We start from the raw sequence: 19,124 nt of genomic DNA, 5'->3' as shown, positions 1-19,124 counted from the left end.
TACTGACATGAGACTGAATCTATACATTCAGTACATTACATAAATACGTCCCTTACATTTACTGGAGGGGCACGGGCAGTGATTGCATCCATTCAGTGGATGGTGTGTGATTGGCTGTTCAGAACCATATTATAACCAAATAAGCTGTCAATCAAATGCAGTAAAATATGACAAAAATAGATGTGTGTCTGTTTTGATTGCAACTAAAGGATCCCTGTCTCATGCTCTGTAAGAAGACTGTCTGGTTGGATAACTGTCGTATGTGGACACAAAGTGAACTTCTGTCTATATACTGCACAGGTTTTGCTTCATGCTGCAACCAGTTTTGGCTAGGGAGATGACATAAATAGACATTCTTGTTTTCTTTTATGGACATTCTGTTGGCAATACTTAAAAAAACAATGCTGATTGATATTATATGGTGAGAACGAAAAGGTCACCTGATCAATAACATTATTAATTACACTCAAATAAATTTCAGACTCTATGTGACTCGAACTGAGACATTAAGGACATTTTTATTTCTACTGAAAATCTGTTTAGCCTTATTCACGACTACCATTTCCTGTTTTCCTTAGTGGGAAAATAACAACAGACTGCTACCGAGGGCTCACCATGTAAGAGTGAAGGCTTTAGGGAACTGAACTGATGATGTCTGCTTTGTGACTCAGTTGTTTACAAGCTTTTTCCACAGTAAGAGAAGAGTGATGTATTGGGAGCTGTCAGCTGGCCTATAAAACTGTACATCAGAGAGAAAAGACAAAAAGAAGAAAAGCTTTTAACAAGTTCAGTGAAACACATTTAAGTTTTAATTTATGAATAAAAGAAATCCACTGATTTTTCAAATAATATAAGAACTGTATCATTTATCATGACCACTGCAGTCAAATTATTTAAGTCTATGAATGACCTTTGAAATTTCTGGCTTTACAAAAATTAAACCTTGGAAGGCAGTTTTCAACTGCCATGAAACTAAGTACCTGACATCACACAGTTGTCAAACTGTTGCAATTTATTTCTGTCTCAAGTTTAACATAGCCTTCACCCTGCCTTCAAAAAGGAAGCAAAAAGCATTTTCTCTTACCAGTCACTAGAAACCAACACATCCACCTGAATTTGATGTAATTTTAAATCAAAACTGATGTGTAGCCATGACAATCCTTGCTTTCCTAGTGTTTTACGAAAGGCAAAGCAACTTAATAAAAAGTTTATTTGACCTTCAGCATCTAGTCTATAAAAAACAACAACAAAAAACTGGCTACTCTTCACCACATAGAGCTTAACAAGGCTTCAGAACACTCCAATCCATTCTTCCAACAGTTCTACTTAAGCTAAGCAGGGCAAATTAATGTGGAGCCACAGTCACCAGACTGTGACAGTAGAAATGGAAAGTTCCACTGGTGATGGTGGCCAGTAGCATATCTGGCCTAATGTGTCCTTTGATGCATGGGCCATGAGGTAGTATTGTTACCCTCAATATAACAGTCATCTGTTAATGGAGTTGTACTACATCTCACATTTAATTGAAATTGCTTTAAAATGACTTTTCCCTCCATGCCTATTGCCATGACACCTTTATCCTAATGTCTCAGTAAGAGGACAGTATGACTTTCAGTGTGAAAGCCATCCTCTGTTTAGCATTCCATCTCAACTGAGCTGTTTGCACATTATCTGTGGAGCTGTTGTCTTTTAAGAGAAGAGGTATGTTATCAAAGTAAACAACATAATTTCATGACAATAGCAAGTAATGGCTTTGTTTGTTATTGTGGAAAAGGCCTTTTTAATTCATCTCCGTCCTTGTGTATGTGGTGTGTGGCAGTGATGGATTGTAACAATATGACAACTCAATCAAAGCAGGGCTGTGATAAAACCCACACAAATGGACAAAACTATCTCAAAGACCAACTCATAATCTAGAGTCACCCAAAGTTTTTTTTAAGGAAGAGATCTCTAACAGAACCAGGGATAAAGGGTTACGTCAGGTGAAAGAAAAAAAAAGGAAAAAGAAGAGCAATCACCAGATTTCAGCTCATGTAGAGGAAGAAAAGGTGGAGCCATCTTACAACGTTCGAGGAGTGAAGATACGGGCATGTCTTTTTTTTTAAATTATACAAAAAGATGAAGACGATATTAAAAACAGGAATCCAGGCACCAGACAGCTGTTAACACACAGCACTCACAAAAACAGCATTCTAACACAACGTCACAGTGATATTCAAGCTGAGTGTGTCGTTACCTAATCTTAAATGTGTAACAAAAGCAGTGATGAGCAGTCATTGTGGCTTCCACTTCTACATGTATTTTTACATGTAGAAGGCTGGTGATGTATATGGATCTGTGTGCAATTAAAGAAATATGAGATTGTTATTTTGTGCACTTTGTTCATATGATTTAAATATTTGTTGTTTGCAACAGATCAACCCTGGACACAGTTGTTATGCACTCATACACTGTACAGTATTGGCCAGCAAGTTAGAGTGATTTTTTATTCCATCTCCTGTGACTTAAGACTATGAATAAAACATTCAAGATAGAAGGAAACACAGAGGGCACAGCCTCTGATCCTCCCACAGGCCAGAGCAATGTAAAGGTTTTGACTTTTTAAAAGCATTAATTATTTTACTTGAGTGATTCTTTGTTTCTCTTTTCTTTTTCTCAGTGAGTGATTAAAGAAAATTGACCATGCATGTCTCACATGCATGGTCAACTTAGACTCACCAGTTTACCAAACATGCCTGTGTTTGGATTGTGGAAGAAGGTGGAGCACTTGGAAGACTGCAGGTAGGTACTTAACAGTACTATCATCAGACTGCATCATGGCTCCCAACGAAGAAATCAAACTGCATAAAATACAATAACAAAGGAAAATCATCATCTCTACTCATCTTGGTTTGTGTCAGTAATCAAATCACTTAACAATACACTAAGCTAAAGTTATAGCTAAAGAAATATAGTGATTATATATGAAGTTATGGTGTAGAGTTAAGAGGGGTAAGTCACGATGTAGATTTCCAGCTGAATCATAATTCAGGCATTAAGCACAGTCCCAGATAACCTGTATTAAACTTGCACCCTGTATTGGCTTTATGGGTTAAAGTTAGGCCAGCCTGGTGTGTTTCACCTCTGGCAATTTGGACCTCTCATGATCATATTGTTGCTTTTTTCAGTATTTTTAGTATTTTTTTCAGTTGTCAGACACTTAATACATGTGAAGATACAGGATGATATTTGTGTTTCAGCTGGAAGAATGCTAACAGAATGCTAACAAGCCTGTTAGCTTTACCTGATAACTTAGCACTTCACCCTCCCTTCAGTCTTTTGTCAAAGTGTTGCAGTGGACTAAGATTTTTGATCCAGCATTTTGTCTGACGTCATGATTAGTTTAATGTTTGTCTCTTTTTGGTTCAGTTTTGGCACTACAACTGGTTACTTTTAGGATACGGTCATGTTTTGTGTGATCACTTGCATTGAAAATCTCAGCACCTCACCCTTTTAGGAAGCCCCCGGTTTCATCACATCATGCAACTAAATATCCACAACAATGGAGGAGAAACTTGTTGCCTTCTGTGGTGCCAGCATGTCATTTCAATACATTATGCAGTGTTAAGATCATACATATCTCCTTTTGATCAGACTGCTTCCTGCATCCTTTTAAAACCTTCTATTACCATGTTATTTTGGCACTCTCCACTACACCCCCACACACGGTTCACTTTTTAATGTGCTAACTCACCCCAGGTATCATCTATTCTTCCTCTTGCCCTCAGGGAAGAGATTTAAATCAAGTCCAAAACCAACAATTAAAAAACTGCTTTTTCCTGCTTCCCCAGGAAAAGCGTAACCCCTCCACCTCTCCCTAAAAGTAGAGCTGGATGTTGGATTTAAACATGTTGCTCTCATCTATTGTTCTACATTCTTATTTATTTAGTGCTTATCTTTAGTTCTGTTTATTTATACTTTAGTCTTTTGGTTTTTCATTTCTCGCTGTTTAACAGTTTCCATGGTTTTTCACTGTTTTGTGACCACTGACAATAAATATCTATATGTCTTCTTATCTTTATAAGTTACCGCTTTTACACAATGAAATTGTGGACTTTGTTTGTGCTCTTGGTTAAATGCAGGCAGCTTTTGCAGAGAAATGATGAATGGATTTTTGACTGTTATGAAAATTGCATTGGCTATAAATCGGTTTTAGTAACCCTCTGGGACTCTCAAATTTGTCCTCACAGAGAAAAACCAGTCAGCATCCATCTTCCACAATAATCTATTTGCTCTACACTTTTTGTCCCTGTAATCTATGGGATTAACAAGATAACTAGCAGCTGCTCAGCTTTTGCTGCAAACAGCTCTGCAATAAAGCAGGCCATCAGTAGAGAAAGAACTTAAAATGAGTCTAATAATAAAAAGTATTAATTTGCTCACTGATTGATTTTTTTTTTTGTTTGTTTGTTTTTAGAAAAAAAAAAGCAAAGCTAAGTTAGACAAAACACACAAGAAAAAAATTCACCAATCAGACATTTTGCAACTATATTGAATGCTGTTCCTGCCCTTTGTCTTTAATACATACCCAGAAACATTTGCACTGTATCCCTAAACCCGTCCTACATTGTCCAAAGGTCATATGTGAATTTCCACAGTTTACTCTGTGCAGAAAAGTAATTCATACATGATTTGAGACTTTTATTGCTTTTTAAAATTGTATTATTCTGTTGTAATTTAGAATCTCAAAAGTAGTGAAGATTCGTTAAAGGGTTGTGGGGAAATTATGATGTATTTCTAGTATTTCCTACTGAAGATGCAAAAGTAGGACTAGCTGTTGTATTTTTACCTTTTAATTTCATCCCACTCATTTAATGATGACTTGGGGTTACAGCTTTATCCCATAAAACTGGAGCTGTTAGTCAAGATGAAGATATATAAAATGCTAAGTGTGTCTAATTCTCTGTTACACTGCACAAGACTTTTAGAAAGCTTTTAGAAGGCATGATATGAGCACATTCTCATATCATGCCTGATCCTTCTGCCTTCACTATGGCACAAGACACTTTAACACCCCACTCACACAATGTTCATTCTCAGATTTCGAACTGTAAATTTTCAAATTGTTTTATTTTATTTTATTTATATAATGTATATAACTCACTCACTTACTGCGCATAATGTCCTCTTTGTATATATTCACTCACTTTATACAATGTTCTTTCTCTTTTTTCACAGTCGAGTAGCGTATCAGGTCACATTTCACTACACGTTGTACTTGTATAACTATGCACATGACAAATAAAGAATCTTGAATACAGAAGAATAGACCATGTGGTTTTTATCATAGTAGCCTGTGAGAATAATTTCTGAGTTTGCACATAATATTATGCACATAATTGTGAAGCCAAAACAACTCTGCCCCTTCTGAGCATGGACACTGGACATATGGGATGTCCTGTGGAGTCTGAAACCAGGACACTGGCAGCAGATCCTGTCGGTGCTTTGGGTTACAGAATGGAGCTACAGTGAATCAGGCTTGTTCAGGTGAATCTTGTGGATGCTTAGTTTGATTGGCATATGCGAGGGTGAGAGGTCTTGATTTTTTTTGTTGTATTCCTCAAGCCATTTCTGACCAGCTGATGGAGTGTCTGAATTGGTCTGGATGGGTGGTGCATGTCAATCTAAATCTAACCTAATTCAGAGTCAGTCATAAACCAAATTTTAAAGACCAGACAACTGACTCTACTCTATCCTTTTTAAATGTATGCACCCATTTGTGCTCATTTGTAAATCCACATAAATTTTAGGACCTTGGTTAGAAACTTTAGGTTATGTTTAACTCACAATAAAATAAAGTAATTTAGTGTTTTCCATGAAGTCATGGAAATACAATATGTGTGTAATTGTATTACTTATGCTGTGGGGATATACATTTGTAAGGGGCAGAAGACCAGAGGCAGGTTACCATTACATAAATAGTTATATTTTAGTCTGAAAGCTGAAAAGGTAAAGGTGAAGATTCATTATTTTTCTAAGAAATGAATTTAAGCAAGTGTAATGCCTTCTTACTGATGGACACACAGCTTTTTCTGTGTCTGTATCTTGTGATATCTGGTGATTCTAGACAGAAGTTCTTCTGTCACAGGAGCTTTTCTATCTGTAATGTTGTCTCAAGAGTCACATGCCTCTGTTGACTACATGTCTTTTCAACACTTCGCTGTTATGGCCTGAGGTGAAGGAGACACAGTGAGAGAGAAAACTGAGACAATAAGGCCTATCCCCAAAACAAAGAAGCAAAACAGAAGGGGCCATTCTACTGTTGACCTTTCTTGCATCTACCTCAGTGGGGAATCTAGTCAGAGGTTGCTAATGCCGTGTTCACACATGCGCCTGCATTCTGTTGTCTCCTGCTGTTTTTGTTGCATACACAGGAAGCTGGGGACAAATCCCACAGTCAGGAAACAGTGGGACAGGGTATGAGTTGCTGAGTAACAGTGAGCGGTTTTCTGCTTGAATCTTACAATTCAATAACATGATGCACACATTACTAAAACTTCCACGAACACAGGCTACTCAACAGAGCATCCCTAGTAGGAAGAGAGAGTGTTGCCATGGTAATGCACAGGGAAGCGGTCAGCCAAAGCCCTAAAGGTGGACCTCCCTGAAAAGATGCATATATGCATTCCCACAGAGACTCAGCTTCTTGTGGCAAAAACACAGACAATAAATCTTCTCCTGTCCTTTACAGGACAACATCATGAAAACATCAATTAGTTATATTGCTGCTCTACATTGCATGTTATAACGGTGTACCACAGCATAAATCAATTCTTATCAAGAAATATAAAAGTGTAACCATTACATTAGAATACAGTAGAACATACGCATATAAAAACATCTGAACATGGGTTAGTTGGTATCTAAATAAAAGGCTGCATAATGCAAGTTTCTCTTTGTATTATTTTCTTCAGTCAGAAAGACTTACACCAGAATTTGTTAATCCTGTGACTTAAATGTGTTTATTTATTGGGACAGCCTGAGCCTGTGGGTTTTCATTTGGGATCTATTGGTGTCACAGACCCGGCTCTGGGGACTCGGGGTCCGTGGGCAGTGGGGACTATGACTGTTGTTGTTGTTGTTGTTGTTGTTGTTGTTGTTGTTGTTGTTATTATTATTATTATTATTATTATTATTATTATTATTATTATTATTTGGTGTGTTGTCTGCACTGCCCCTGTGCACATCTGTATGTAGGCAGGTGTGTGTGTTGCCAAGTTACAGGCACCTTCAGCCCTGGGGGCGTGGCCTGACTTGAGGGCTGGCCACACCCGAAGTCCTTGCCGCACACCTGCTCCTCATCCGGGCTCGTCGGGGGAGCTATTTAGATGAGCGATGGAGCTTCCACCGACGCTGGATTATTGCGTTTGACTGCACGTCAGTCTTCAAGCACAGTCGAGTGTGAGTGTATGCCTACTGGGATAAGTGTGTAACGGCTGCCTCTATTGTTTTCCCCTCAGGAGGAGTGTGGGACGAGAAGGAGCAGTGAGCACGGGGAGTGCAGGGACACTGGGGCAGAGAACACTACACGGCGACTTTTGGGAAGAAGACACTACACGGGAGTCTGGGAAACTGGGGATTTATTGTTATTTACTTCACCACCTTGTAAATAAACACTGTTGCACTGAAGAGTCCGGCGTTTGGGTCCTATTTCCCCATCTCCCCACGGTCTGCCAGCCAGACCGTGACAATTGGTCTTCAATTGTAACTTACATCTGGACTGAGTTTAGCGTTTGCTTTGCAAATCAGTGACTCTAAAATGTAACTATATTCTGACATTGGTAATACAGAATACAAATAAAAAAAATAAATATGAATACAAATAAATAAAAAATGTCACATTAAACTTGGAGGTGCTTATTAAGTATCTAGCCTGTAACCTCACAGCACCATGAATTGCAACTTCAAGAACGCATGCTGAAGACTTTAACAATTTCCACAGTAGCTGCAGTAGCTCCCATTTTGCAAAACACAAGCTTTTCTTGGTGTCTCCCCATCCACTGATCTCTGGCTCACATTCATTGCCAACACCCCTCACCACTTCTTTATGCTAAGGTGTGAATGAAACATGTCTGCCAGGGTGAAACTAACACCACTCATTTCCAAAACAAAGGAAAGTTTGAAAAGTTGCATTTGTCATGTGAATCCTCATCAACGAGAGGCCACAAAGACCCAGCACAGAGGGCCAAATGGGAAATTGCATTACATTAGATAAGCTATACAAACTTCCGTGGTGAGATTTAGTATGCAGTCGTGTTACACTGGTTTCATTTGCAGACTGATAATGCAGAGTTTAGAATTCAGCAAATGGCTTTCCAGCTCAGAAAGGGTCATCCCATACACCTTAAACTATCCACAACCAAATGTGCAGCGTGTCAATGATGTTTTTGTTAATAGCTAAAAAATATCTTCTAAAAAGCTCATCACTGCAAAAGACTGAAAGTTCACACTTACACTTAAAGGTTGATGCTAAATTTAGTACTTTCTACACTGTGATGAAACACATCAGTGCTAGTGTTAATGTTGATATTTCTACCAAAATCTATCGACCTATGTCATGGAATGACCTTTTAATGAAAGACTAGCATCTCTCTAGCTGCTCTTAAACTAAAATCTACCTCAATGTTTTAAATAAGCACAGACAGAGTCTGCCTCAGTTCCCAGATATTTACTGTTGTGAAAAGAAATCAGTTGCTGTACCTATTCTTGTCTGACACAGAGCAGTCCAGGCTCTTCTATGTTGAATTGTTGTTGTTATGTGACGTGCCAAGTGTTTTGCAGCTGGCTCACTCTGGGAAAATATCTGTTATCACACAGTGTTATGTCCTGTTTTACCTAATACATACAAAAATAACATCAACAGTGATTTCAATATATTTTATTGAAAACTAAAATGAGAAGAAAATTGTGAAAGTGTTAAGATTTATTATATAACCATTATTGCCAAAAAACTTTAAACATCAAATTTGTATCATTACAAAAATGATCATCATTACAATTTTGGCATAGCAATAATAATTCAACATTTAATCACACTTAGCTTATTGCAAACTAGACTGGGAAACTGCCCATTAACCACAGTCGCTGTAATGGCAGCTGAGGTGTCTTTAATGACCTCCTCAACCCCTCTTTTTATTTTTGTGTATTTTGGTCACTTCGGAAAAGTCACCAAATTTCAGGCTAAAAGAATGACATTTAGAGCATTTTTATTGCTCTCAAATTTTATAACTGAGAAAGTAAAACTTAACTTGAACAGCATGTAAGGGTCACCTGAATGCCAAAAGGTCAGAGACATATTTTTTTATATACTGTGGCTGATGAGATGCTCAAAGTCTTTGTGATTTTATTTTGAAGTTACCAAGAAGCCTTTATTTTATCTGTGGCCTAGCGTTGAATTTCTTTCTGTATTTGGTAACATGGCAGCTCCAGCTACTCAGATTTAATTCACTAAAGAGCAGGTAGCTTTGAGTATATTATAGCTTGCACTAACTTTGTATTCAAATAGTGCGTGGTGTATTGTACCACATTTAGCAACTTATTTTAACCTAGTAACAGTGAGAACATGTTGCTCTCCTGTTTTGTTTGCTTCATTTATAAGTATGTCAGAAATATCAGTAGTTTGACTCACACATTATTTTTAATTTCTTTCATGTGACCAAATATTAAATGACTTTTGAAATGTAACCCCTCTATATTTCTATGCATTTTTAAACACTGTTTATATCCTGGCCTTCAGGAGTGGGCCCTTCACTCCAAAAGACCTGAGTCCCAGGCTGTACCTGCTGCAGAGACTCAGGTCTTTTGGAGTGGAGGGCCCACTCCTGAAGACCTTCTATGACTCTGTGGTGGCCTCAACCATCTTTTATGGTGTGGTCTGCTGGGGTGGCAACATCTCTGTCGGGGACAGGAAGAGACTGAACAGGCTGATCCGAAGGGCCGGCTCTGTTCTAGGATGCCCTCTGGACCCAGTGGAGGTGGTGAGTGACAGGAGAATGGCGGCTAAGCTGTCATCGCTGTTGGACAACATCTCCCACCCCATGCAGGAGACTCGGACAGCACTGAGCAGCTCCTTCAGTGGCTGCAGCACCCGCTATGTGGGACGGAGAGATTTCGCAGGTCTTTCCTCCCCACTGCTGTCAGACTCCACAACAAAGACTTTTGCAGCTGATCAAACACACACAAACCCACACATGTGCAATAAGACAAAGTGCAATACTCTTTTTCTGACAAAGTTGAACTTTCACTCAGTTGTATATAGCATTTGTATTCTATTTTTATCTGATTGTATATATTATTTTATTTTATTCTATTGTATATAGTATTTTATTTTATTCTGTTCTATTCTATACAGTTGTGTATCGTATCTTATTCTTATTGTATTCCAGTGTTCTCTAATTTTTGCTATATAACTTTGCACTGTCCACTTTCTGCTGTGACAAAACAAATTTCCCACGTGTGGGACTAATAAAGGTTATCTCATCTTCTTTTAAAGGGTCCTGAAAGCCACAACTACAACACTCTATTACTAAAGAACCTAACCAGTAGCAGTCACACTGTATGTGTGTGTATGGCACTGGTTTTAGTGAATGTGTTTTGAACAAAATAGGAGATCCAGTCCAGCTGTGAATTACAGGTGATTTCTCCATCAATACAGCAGCCAATTTTGAAGTAAATCAGACAAACAGTAATAGCTTGCACAGGCTCCTCATTCATGGGTTTTTATGATATATTTTTCTAACTTTTTCTGAGCATTTTTTTTATTCTGGTGCAGCGGTTGTCCAGTTGTAAAACCTCACATGGATGTTTTTTTTCCCTTTTGGACTTTGATAAGGTTTATGACCAAAGCCGATGCCATGAATTTATTTGTCACGAAGGCGTCACAGTCAGTCCTTTGCTACACTAACGTTCATTTCAGGGGACCATGGAGGCTTTTGCAACCTTGTGTTTCTTACCTCTTAAAACCTCAAACTTGGGGTGAAGTTACATTTTAGTTAGAAATTCAAATGCAAATTTTAAAAAGTGTTCTGCTCTGAAGCATATAAGTGAAGTATATAAAATTAACTAAAACTGAGTGAGTTACTCAGAAACCCAGTGCTATTTAATTAAATGACTTAGGCATTGGGAATCGTAAATGTAAGCTTGTCCATGAATTTGGATTGACTTGTAAAGGTTATCTTAATGTTGAATTAGAACTCATGTAAAGCAGTTCTGCACACACTGATAGTTCTTCCCATGGTGCTGCTTGCATTACCGCTGTGACTACTGGAGTATAATGCAGTACTTTACAGAAAAAACAAACAAAAGCAAATGCAAAATGAATTAAGAAAATTGAACATCTTTACATCCACAACATCCCCAGTGACCTGTTCATTATTAGGGCTAGGATCATGCTACAGCTTTATATGATAATTTCACCTATTTGGCAAATGAACGGTGACTTAAGAGGTTACAAGATGTGTCCTTTGTGTGCTTGTGTGTGGTCTAGGTATTAAACATGTTGTGGGGACCTAAATATCTTTATACAGTCCCATAATGGAGATAATGTAAATTAAGACATTTTAAGGGGGAAACATATTAGAATAGCTTTGATAAAGGTTTGGTTAGTACTTTCGCATTTTCGGTCTCTTTCTCTCTTTTGTGTGTGTGATTAATATTATGCATTTGACACTATGTATCTAAACTAATTCAGCACTACAGTGCTAATTAGAGAAATGTTTATCTACTTCAAATGAACTGCCTGATTGTCCCGCACTGCCCTCCATTTGGGCATCTTTGTGGGGATGTGAGTCATACTGTGTTTCTTTATCTTTATCCTAAAGCAATTATATTACAGACTGGGTGGACGAGAGGCTCTGTGTGGTGAGAAAACAATAACTATGTGGAAAAATTAAGTTTTTGTTTGTTTGTTTTTAACTGTGTATAGCTTAATGCTACGCTAAGAATGCAAAAAAGTAACCATGTCTTCAGTTAAATGTATAATAATAAACATGATATAACGTTCTAATAAATAATAGTTATAACACGTGGATTTTATTCACTCCAAACACTTTTACTTTGTTTTTTTAAAAAGCTGTTTCTAATAGTTTTTACACACTTTTAGTGAGACAGATTTTTTTTTTTATCACAGCACTCTTACTTGCAACTGAAAAATATCCCATTGTGGATTTAGGAGTGTAGCACATGAGGAACTAAATGAATATTTTGTCATTATTTCTGGGTCAAGGTTTCCTTCTTCTCTTTAGGAGAACTGCCTGGCAATTTATAAGACCAGTGCTCAGCAGAAAATCAGCAATGGCACTAATATTTCCACTCATAGCCCATAAGGTTTTTTCCAAATAGCAACATGAATCATGAATTTGAGCGGTTTTAGTTATTATAATTTTTCAGCAAAGGACAGATGCTAAAGATACGGGCATATTTTAAAATCTCAATCACATTAATCTGAGTCATCCACATAGCATCAGACCAGATGGGTCTTTAAAAGAAGATTATTAGGGAAATAAGTCTATTCACTTTCAGCATTGTGGAGTAAATTTGCAACATGATACAGTGTGGGCAAACAGCATTGATCCACCAAAGTGACATATCCCATTTCCAGGTACAAAGTGGATGGAGGATATATGAATTGTGTGGAGTTGGGAACACATCCCCACAAGTCTTTAGTCAGACTGTTTAAACAGCAGGAAGAGTGAGCCCATCCATCACCAAGGGAATCTCATTTCGACCATGTGTCCGATGCAAATGAACATCGCTTGCAATCAGAGAGCTACAGTTTTGCCAATAGTAGCACAGGAGTGGAAGGAATGTTAGCTCATCCATCTTGGCTTGGTTAATAAAGCACTGTTTAGATGAGAGATCTCCAATCATATTTGCATTCTGGGAACATATTCACAGTTTGCTCTTTGTTATTGTGTGTTAATTTAGACTTTATCTAAATTCTACTTTACTATTTCAAAGTTACACATCTCCATATTATGACAGTTGCTCTTTTGAGCAACTTTCCAAATTGCATTATATTTCTTCACATCAATATACAAGTAGGGGTGATGTGGGATGCAGCGAGTTTGAGACCCCTGGTCTAAAACAAGTAATTGCTGATTTCTTTTAAAAATCTTCTTGTTAACATAACCTTTTCCTTCATTACGTTACACTCATTATGAACAGTGCTGTTCTGTAATATAGTCACAATTATTTATGGGATCTATAAAAATTATGTAAACACATTTTCTTATTGTCAGAGACTCGATGACCATGATTGAAAGTAAAACGAGGAAATGACATACTCTGAGGCTACCTTCCTAGCACTGCACAGGTTTCATACGTTTGTTGAAAGGGGCTTATGAGTGAGAGCAGAGAGGGGACAAGCACACCGGTGGCCTTTGGTTGAGATTTCAAGAAAGTTCCATCCTTGGCTTTAAACTGTCATCTAATTCTAGACACAACATTATCCTTCAAGAGTCACATAAATAAAGTGTCCCAGATACTTAAATTTAATAATCGAAATTTTAATCATATATGTAATAATTTAAATATGAATGTTGCAAAAACTTATTTTTACTCAATGATCATCTCTCATATGGACTATTGTTTGACGTCTTGGTCACTTGCTTGTCCAACAACACTTAAAACTATTGAAAACATTTATAAAAGAAGTTTAAAACTACTTGACAAAAAACCGACTTCCCACCACCACTGTCATGTGTTAAAAAAACATAAATTACTGAACTTCAATAACTTAGTGAAACTTAAAAGAGTGTGTTTAATATATAAAGTCTTACACTCCCTTGCTCCACCACCACTAAAGCAGTTCATTAGGCATAAAGAAAGCTCAGACAGGACCACTCGAGCTACAATCCGAGGAGACTTGTTTATACCCCACAGACGGACAGCATTTGGGAAGAACATCCTTTCTGTCCAGGGTGGCCATCTGTGGAACAGTCTTCCTCAACCCATTAGAGAATGCTCTACATTCAATTTGTTTAAGGTAAAGGTTAAAAACTGGTTATGGACAAATCAAGTGTGTGATCATGTATGAGTTGTATAGTTTTAATGTTTTATTTGCGAACAGAAGGGTGTGTATGTGTAAGTTTGGTTTACACACACACACACACACACACACACACACACACACACACACACACACACACACACATACACATGTACACACATACACAACAAAAGAGAGGGAGAGATTCATAACTTCACAGTTTTTAAGCGTGCTGCTGAGGGATTCAAACAAGAGAATTACAAAGCAGCTAAGCTGACAGTCTCTTTACAATCATAAGACTAACCTACATTCAAAAGACTATTCAAGAAAATATAGCTTTAATTTATGCATTTGCTTACAGTTTTTTCTGAATGCTTAAACCCTAACTGTGATTCTTATAGCACAATTTCTAAAACTATTAATACTCATAGCAAAACCACTCACTGAGTTTGCAAAACTAAAAGCACAAACACTGATTTGCACTCAGTTTGCCATTTTGTAACACACACTTTGCAAACCTGTAGCTACAATCCACTGCACAGCACTTGTTTTGCAGAACTGTAAACACAACTCACTGCTTTGCACTCAGTTTCCAAATGATCAACGCACTCCTAGCAAAACTATACACATTTAAGGCTATTATTTACACTATTTTGCCAACTGTCTGGCACACTGTCACATGTGAAAACTTTTTTAGATAATTAGTTCACTTTGCAATCAGCCCAAGCACTGTAATACAGGTAAGCTCTGTGTGTGGAGTACAATGGAAGAATGAGAAGTAGAGGAGGCCGAGGAAGAGGATGTGGAGGTGAAGAAGTAGGATGAAGAGGACGACAAGGACAAGGAGGAGCAAGAGGAGGACGAGGAGGGGGGAGAGGAGGACGAGGAGGGGGGAGAGGAGGACAAGGAGGGGGGAGAGGAAGGGTAAGAAGAGTAAGAAATAGAATTGCTGATGACATCAGAGCTACATTAGTGGACCATGTAATCCACCGTGGAATGACCCTGAGGGAAGCTGGCCAACGGGTCCAGCCTAACTCGAGCCGCTACACTGTAGCGAGCATCATAAGGACATTTTGAAATGAGAATCGGTGAGTACTGTCACTTTGCACTAAGATTTGTATTGCCATATGCCAATGAGAAACACAACAATACCATAGATGTAAAAATACTGAAATTGTTACTTTACAGAATTGCTAGACGACCAGATGCAGAGGAAGCATGTTCACTGCAGACCAAGAAACCCATATAGTCAATATGGCGATTGCAAATAATCCTATACTTGGAAATAAACACTTCTGTTTGTTTTGATGTGTGTGAATAAACACCAGTACTTGAAGTTTGGATCCCTCTATGCTTACGGATCTATGACAATAGTATGACCTCAAACTGACATAGCCTACCTTGTGCACAGAGAAAGCAAAAGCCAGATGTGTTTTTTATTCATACCTTGTGTTAACTGTTGGATACACAAATACCATTTTTACAAAGGTGTGGAGAGTTAAGCAAGGGTTATTCGCTTTTACAAGAAAACTACAATGTTTTGCTGATTGGGTGAAGAGTTAAATAAGAGTTTTCTTATTTGTGTGTAGAGTTTTGCAAAAATAGCCAATAGTTACAAAAATGTGCTCAAGCCATCAGAAAAAACTGTAAGTTGTTTTTCTTTGTTTTTTGTTTTGTCCATGGTGTTGACAAAATTGTGTATAGCACAGTTTTGGGGGTTGTTTTGGGGGGGTTTTTGAAAGAAGAGTTTTCACAAAGAATATAAGGCCAAAATACCATTCCCACAGATAAGAATCTCTGTGTGTGTGTGTGTGTGTGTGTGTGTGTGTGTGTGTGTGTGTGTGTGTGTGTGTGTGTGTGTGTGTGTGTGTGTGCGTGTCTGTGCGTGAGTATGCAAATTAGTTTAAGAGACAAAGAAAAAGAACAGACTTGAAGGTGAAACTGTAGGTGTGAAACTCAGCAGGCACTAGTATATTGAAATTGAGGTGAAGACTGTGAGACTCTAAAATAAATATTCGTCTGCAGCTGCATCAAAAAACGCTGAAACGGGTATGTCAAAAGAGAGAGAATGGCATTATAGTTTGAAAACACTCAGCAAGTAAAAAAAGACAATCAAAGATTGCATTAAAACACAGTTTGGTTCATAATAACTCCTATCAGGTATACAGCGCTATCAGTGAACAATATATCAGCTTTCATGGTACGATAACTACAAAAATCATAAAAATCCTATTACAGTTTATGTTATATAATTTATTACGTAAATCTGAAATTTACAGATCTGAAAAATGACCACTAACACTCATGACTTAATCATAACATAATTACTCTAACTTTCACTGACTTACACTAAAGTAAGTGCTAATTTTTCAGGTTAAGGTCCTTTTCTCAGTAGTCATGAAAATATCATTATAGAGTTAAGTCATTATTTTTTAACCCAAGTTAAATGCTATAAGTGAGGAATTTAACTGATGAATGACATATGGGAAACCATAGTTTGCTATCTCAGACAAATATGACTTATATATGTTCTGTATTAAGGACATTTTAAAAACCTTTGGCTGAAAGTTCTTATTTCTAATTTTTTTCATGCCATTTCTAAATATCACTTTAGCCCTAGTTCTATCAAGTAAATCTAACTCCCGAATGTCTGATGACCTGAGTTAAGGTGTGACAATGGTTCTTTGTTAATCATGGTTTGGTCTTTGGCCAGCCATTATCTAGACCATTGAAATTTGGTGTAAAAGAAGGCGGAGTTGGGTGGAAGAGGCAGCACCCAGCAGTTAAGAGTACCCTATAAGTATTTCACCACATCCACTGCAAAAGGGAAACCAAATGGCAGATGCTACAAACCATGGTCAACTTCATCGGTAAGTAAGCATGTTCTTTACATATCTGTTAGAAATCCATTGGTTTTATGTTCTATGATTGTTATTACCACATTGTCTTATTTAGTTCTGTTTATAATTATCCTTTGATGGAAGTAATCCAAAGTATACTTATCATAAGAACAGTAACTTTGGGTTTTTTTTGTGTTTTAATGAAGAAAGTACTTATGTTAAGGTACTTGATCATGTGAGGTGTCTATTTAAAGTTCTATCAGGGTCACATGATGATATAAACTTCTGAATTGGTCACCAAGATCACAGCAACATCAGCACTTAAGTGAATTCTGAAAGCATCAAGTGCTAATTGTTGTTGTAATGCTGTTGTCCACAACAAACCATGAACTGACGGAAAACAGTAGGATTAGGTTGATTTCTGAAAGAGTAAGTGTGTATGTAAATGATTTGCTACACTATATTCCTAGCCCATAATGTTGAATTGTGACTCGAGATACAACTAAGCTTTATTTATTTATTTATTTATTTAAAGGTTTTTAAAGGTTGGATTTGTTTTCCACAAAAAAAATCACAGATCACACTTCTTTAATTAAAGTGCTTTGCTAAATTAAGTCACCAACATCACAACAACATAAGCACTTATTTGAATTCTGAATACAGTAAGTGCTCAATGTTGTTGTATTGTTGATGTCTTCTACAGCCAACAATCACTATAAAATTACCTTTGCATTATGAATTGTAGCTGACTTTGTCCAACAGAAATCTTTGTTGCAAATCTTTCCTCTCTGCCAAGGTTGCAGGACTTGATATAAAGATGCATGTTAACTTAAGCTGACATTAGATTTTCAGGACGTATCACATTAAGATCACCTCGAACGGAGACACTGATGGTTCTTGTTTTCCTAAGTGCTTCCTTTTGAAGTAATCTTGATTGTATTACATCAGGATCATAGAGCTTCATTATTTCAGGACTTGTTCACCATCATTTAAAACAACTGTCACCAACTGGAATTTAAACTGCAGTAAGTGCAAGTTTTCGTGCTGTATATGTCATCAACAAAGAGTGTTTTGAAGCCATCTTCTGTCTCAGTGGATGCATGGCTTTTTATGTTTTTCATCAGGGTCAAATGAAATCATCATTTCACAAAATAGTCACCAACATCACGGCAACATAAGCACTTATTTGAATTCTGAATATAGTAAGTGCTGATTGTTGTTGTGTTGTTGATGTCTTCTACAGCCAACAATCACTGTAAAATTACCGTGCATTGTACCGTGCATTTATGCATTGTAGCTCATTTTGACCATCGGAAATCTTTGTTGCAAATCTTTCTTCTTTGCAAAGGTTGCAAGACTTGATATAAAGATGCATGTTAACTTAAGCTGACTTTAGATTTTCAGGACGTATCACACAAAGATCACCTCGAACGGAGACACTGATGGTTCTTGTTTTCCTAAGTGCTTCCTTTTGAAGTAATCTTGATTGTATTACATCAGGATCACGCAGCTACCTTTTAAGAATTATTCACCCATCATAAGTAAAACACCATTACCAACTGTAATTCAAACTAGAGTAAGTGCCAAATGTCATCAACAAAAAGTGTTTTGAAGACATCTTCTGTCTCAGTGGATGCGTTGCTTTTTATTAGGTTATTAGGTTCAAAAGAATTCATGATTTCAGGAATTAGTCACCAACATCACGGCAACATAAGCACTTATTTGAATTCTGAATATAGTAAGTGCTGATTGTTGTTGTGTTGTTGATGTCTTCTACAGCCAACAATCACTGTAAAATTACCATTGCATTATGCATTGTAGCTCATTTTGACCATCGGAAATCTTTGTTGCAAATCTTTCCTCTTTGCCAAGGTTGCAAGACTTGATATAAAGATGCATGTTAACTTAAGCAGACTTTACATTTTCAGGACGTATCACACAAAGATCACCTCGAACGGAGACGCTGATGGTTCTTGTTTTCCTAAGTGCTTCCTTTCGAAGAAATCTTGATTGTATTACATCAGGATCACACAGCCAGATTATTTCAGGACTTGTTCAACATCATTTAAAACAACTGTCACCAACTGAAATTCAAACTAGAGTAAGTGCAAGTTTTCGTGCTGTCATCAACAAAGAGTGTTTTGCAGGCATCTTCTGTCTTAGTGGATGCATTTGTTCTTATGTTTTTCATCAGGGTCACATAAAGTCATCATTTCAGGAATTAGCCACCATCATTGCCAACATTACGACAATATAGG

The sequence above is a fragment of the Neolamprologus brichardi genome, chromosome 13 (assembly GCF_056152115.1).
Source record: "Neolamprologus brichardi isolate AB-2024 chromosome 13, ASM5615211v1, whole genome shotgun sequence".
Classification (NCBI taxonomy): Eukaryota; Metazoa; Chordata; class Actinopteri; order Cichliformes; family Cichlidae; genus Neolamprologus; species Neolamprologus brichardi.
This window is presented reverse-complemented; position numbering follows the sequence as displayed.